The following is a 4,886-nucleotide window of genomic DNA, read 5'->3' on the forward strand; positions in this document are numbered from 1 at the left end:
AGGAAAAGCAGATTAGTAAGACAGATGCCAACTGGGTTCTTGTGACTTTTTGATATATGGAGCAAAACTTCACATCAAGTGTACGTTCAGATTTTGCTTTTATATGAACCCAAAAGTTCTCTTACAAAAAAAGTGAGTTTTTAGTTTATGTTTTGCTGCTAAAATACAAAATACAATGTCTGATACAATATCTTCTGTTTTACCTCAGCATCTTTGCAGTGTTTGGAGATAAACCTCAAATTCCCTTGGGACTGGGTGGTGGTGGTGTTTTTTTTGACAGGGTTTGTTTTGTTCTCTGCTGAATCCTATGGCCTTGAACACTGCCCAGGAATATTAGTAGATGCTCAGTACATACTTGTCCATGGAACATGCCAAGTCAGTTCAACCTTTAAGATCGATGTTATCAATAATATATATTGAAAGAAGATGCCATCTGCCTTCTAGGACTGTCATAGCTGGAGAGAAGTCAATGCCTCGCTTCAAAGCTTCAAAGGACAGGCTAAGTCTCTTGTTAGGGACTAATGCATCTGGTGATTTTTAAGTTGAAGCCAATGCTCTTTTACCATTCCTCAAATTCTAGAACATTTAATAATTTTGCTAAATCTACTCTCCCTTTGCTTTAGAAATGGAACAACACAGCCTGGATGAAAGCACATCTGTTTACAGCATGGTTCACTGAATTTTGTAAGTCCACTGTTGAGACCTGCTTAGAAAAAGATTCCTTTCAAAATATTACTGCTGATTGATAATGCACCTGGTTGCTCAAGAGCTCTGGTATACGAGATTAGTGTGGTTTTCATAACTGCTAACACAGCGTTCATTCTGAAGTCCATGGATCAAGGAGTAATTTTGACTTTCAAGCCTTTTTCTTGAAGAAATGTATTTTGTAAGACTATAGCTGCCGCGGATAATGATTTCTATAATTGGTCTGGGCAAAGTCAATGGAAAACCTTCTGGAAAGGATTCACCATTCCGAATGCCATTAAGAACAATGGTGATTCACGGGAAGAAGTCAAAATAGGAACATTAACAGGAGTTTGGCAGCAGTTAATTACAACCCTTAGAGATGACTTTGAGGGGCTGATGACTTCAGCGGAGGAGGTAATTGCAGAGGTGGTACAAACAGCAAGAGAACTAGAATTAGAAGTGGAGCCTGAAGATGCGACTGGATTGCTGCAGTCTCATACAGCGTTAGCAGATGAGGAGTTGCTGCCTATGGATGAGTAAAGAAAGTGGTTTCCTGGGACTGCCCGGGTGGTCCAGGGGTTAAGAATCCACCTTGCAATACCAGGGGATTGATCCCTGGTCCGTGAACTAAGACCATACGTGCTGTGCGACTTCACTTTCACTTTTCACTTTCATGCATTGGAGAAGGAAACGGCAACCCCCTCCAGTGTTCTTGCCTGGAGAATCCCAGGGACGGGGGAGCCTGGTGGGCTGCCGTCTATGGGGTCGCACAGAGTCGGACACGACTGACGCGACTTAGCAGCAGCAGCTGTGGAGCAACTAGGTGACTAAGTCCACACGGCACCACTGCTGAGCCTTCATGCTCTGGAGCCTGTGTGCTACAACTGGAGTCCCATTGCAAGAGAAGACCCCCAAGTACTGAACTAAGATGCAGTACAGCCCAGTAATAAATGAATGAACGTTCACACACAAACAGGAAAGTGCTTTCCTGAGACAGAATCTGCTCCTGGTGAAGAGGATGTCACGACTGTTGAAATGACAACAAAGGATTGAGAAAATTACATGAGCTTCATCCACAAAGCAGCAGCGGGGTTGGGGAAGACTGACTCCAGTCTCTAGTGAGAGTCTACTGCGTGCAAACTGCTATCAAGCACTGTTGCAGGCTACAGAGAAATCATTCTTGAAACGAACAGTCATTTGATGGGGCAAACTTCACTGCTGTCTTATTTTAATGAACTGTCACAGCCACCCCAGCCTTTAGCAAACACCACCCTGATCAGTCAGCAGCCATCAATATCCAGGCAACATCCTCCACCAGCGAAAAAAAAAAAAAACAAACCTCCTCACTGAAGACTCAGATGATGGTCAGCATTTTTAGCAATAAACCATTTTTAAATTAAGGGATTTACATAGGTTTTTTTAGACATAATGCTATTGCACACTTACTAGACTATGATAAAGTGTAAACGTAACTTTTATATGCACTAGGAAACCAAAAGATTCATGTGAGTTGCTTATTGCAATATTCAACTTATTACGGTGGTCTAGAATCAAACCCTCAAGATCTCTGAAGTCTTGCCTGTACTCTAAAAAGTTTGAAGTGAAGTGAACTGAAGTGACGTCGCTCAGTCATGCCCGACTCTTTGCGACCCCGTGGACTGTAGTTTACAAGGTTCCTCTATCCATGGAATTTTCCAGGCAAGAGTACCGGAGTGTGTTACAATTTCCTTCTCCAGAGGATCTTCCCGACCCAGGGATCGAACCCAGGTCTCCCGCATTGCAGGCAGACGCTTTACTGTCTGAGCCACCAATCTAAAAAGTTTAGATTAAGGGAAAAAGCAATAGTAAAGTAGATAGCAGATCCTCAGCCTTGTCCCAAGCTCCTGGGATACAGACGAATTTTCCATGGCTTTATGATAGTTGACTATGAAAAGATCTTTATAGTGTAACGCTTACTTTTACCTTTAATGTGTGTTAACACTCATGTGTGTGCTGTGTGATAAGTTGCTTCAGTCGTGTCCGACCCTGTGCGACCCCATGGATTGTAGCCCGTCAGGCTCCTCTGTCCATGGGATTCTCCAGACAAGAATTCTGGAGTGGCTTGCCGTGCCCTCCTCCAGAGCATCTTCTCTACCCAGGTATTGAACCTGGGTCTCTTATATATCCTGCATCGGCAGGTGGGTTCTTTACCACTAGCGTCATCTGGGAAGCCTGTTAACACTCATAATGGTATACAAATGAGGAAATGCTTCTGTCATAATTTAGTAGAATTATTAGATGAAAGTACATATACAAGAATCTAAAATTTTCTTAACATTTTCTCACGAAATTAGCTCTGACCTATCTTAATACAGCCAAATATCAACTATGCCCAGCAGTGTTTTATGAAAGGGTAGGAAAGCATAATAATGGGTCATCAGCATTGTAGCTGATGCCTCAGTAAATGCAGTTCAACAATCATCTGCACGAGAATGAGGTGGTATAAAAAAAATGTGACATCCTGACTCCTACCCATGCCTACTGAATCAAAATCTCTGAAAACACAACTCTGTCATCTGTATTACATAAGCCCCCTGGTTGATTTTCATGCACATTAAAGTTTGAGAACAGCTAGTTTATATATTATCGTGAAAAACATAAAATCAGGTAACAGAACTTAAATATCGTATCCCTTTATTCTCCTTTTTTCCACATTTCAAAGGAAGATTTTTTTTTCTTGAGTCTTTTTAACTACCTAACTAAAAAAAGAAGTCAATCAGATGCCCATTCCTATTTCAATTCTGGATAATTTTATAGATGAAAATGGCCTTGAATCTAACAGAATGACTGTCATATAATTTTCTCTAGCTCTTTTCTTATGTGTTTATCTAGTTCCAATTATAATTTGTTACTTCTAAAGCCATCATGTTGTGATATGGATTTCAAGCACAAATCTGTCCTCAAAAAGCATTTAACCTCTCCCCATGGCAGAAGCAGTGGTGAAAAACTACCCAGGCATGATCTGGAAAGGCAAAGCCTACTGTAACTAGAACCACACCTTGTTATGTAAGCTGTATATCATTCTGTTGGGCAAGCCTTTCTATAGAAATGCAGCATTTGTAATATTGCATTCCACCCCCATCTTTAGATCTTATTTTTGGTCTACCTACATGTGTTATGACTTCACTTTCACTTTTCACTTTCATGCATTGGAAAAGGAAATGGCAACCCACTCCAGTGTTCTTGCCTGGAGAATCCCAGGGGCGGGGGCGGGTGGGGGGGGGGAGCCTGGTGGGCTGCCGTCTATGAGGTCGCACAGAGTCGGACACGACTGAAGCGACGCAGCAGCAGCAGCAAAGTCATCATAATCAAACACATGTGATTCTCTGTGCTGTCATGAACGCTTTAAATTCATATTCTAGATAGTCACGTGAATGTTGTAATCAACCCAACAATACTTGTGATATGCTGAAACAATTAGGTTAATATGCAAAAAACAAGTAAACTTGGTGAAGAATAAAACTGGATAAACTTACTTGACATTTGCAGATAAAATCACAGAGGTACTTAATAGATCTTTTCACATATTTTAAAAATATAAATTCAAATTGCTCCCAAACTACCAGTTATATTTAAGCCAGTACTCTGCCATTAATGGTTTAATAATTTGGAATACCACTATTTTTTACTTAATGATCATTTAGGTCTAAGGCAAAGCTGGTATTCTCTTTGAGTTCTTTGATGAAGAAATGTCAAATAATATTTAAAGAAATTTTGAAATTGAACAGAGTTAAAATTTGAATTACTTTCTCTTCTAAGTTAAAATGTGTTATTATTGAGTTGCTAAGTCATGTCTGACTCTTTTGCCACTCTATGTAACCCACCAGGCTCCAGGCAAGAATACTGGAGTGGGTTGCCACTGCCTTCTCAGGGGATCTTCCTGACAGAGGGTTCAAACCCACGTCTCCTGCATTGGCAGGCAGACTCTTTTCCACAAAGCCACCAGGAAAGCCCCTAACCTAAAATACTATTCGTTAAAAGCCTAAATTATGGTCAAGAAGAAAAAGCTGAGACATTTTAGTAAATCTTGATTACATATCCTAAAGAGAATATAGAAGACGGTATCGATGTAAACACGCCACAGTCAATAAAAGCCACTTCAAACAAGAAATGCATCTACATGAGGACCAGAATTCTCCAAGAAATTGTTCTGTTTTGCT

At 40.7% G+C, this 4,886-nt stretch overlaps 1 pseudogene; it reads left to right on the plus strand.

Moving 5' to 3' along the window:
- Positions 1-397: 397 nt before the first annotated feature.
- LOC121818021 (tigger transposable element-derived protein 1-like) lies at positions 398-4,618 on the plus strand (annotated as a pseudogene).
- The last annotated feature ends 268 nt before the right edge of the window (positions 4,619-4,886 follow it).

The sequence above is a fragment of the Ovis aries genome, chromosome 26 (assembly GCF_016772045.2).
Source record: "Ovis aries strain OAR_USU_Benz2616 breed Rambouillet chromosome 26, ARS-UI_Ramb_v3.0, whole genome shotgun sequence".
Taxonomy (NCBI): domain Eukaryota; kingdom Metazoa; phylum Chordata; class Mammalia; order Artiodactyla; family Bovidae; genus Ovis; species Ovis aries.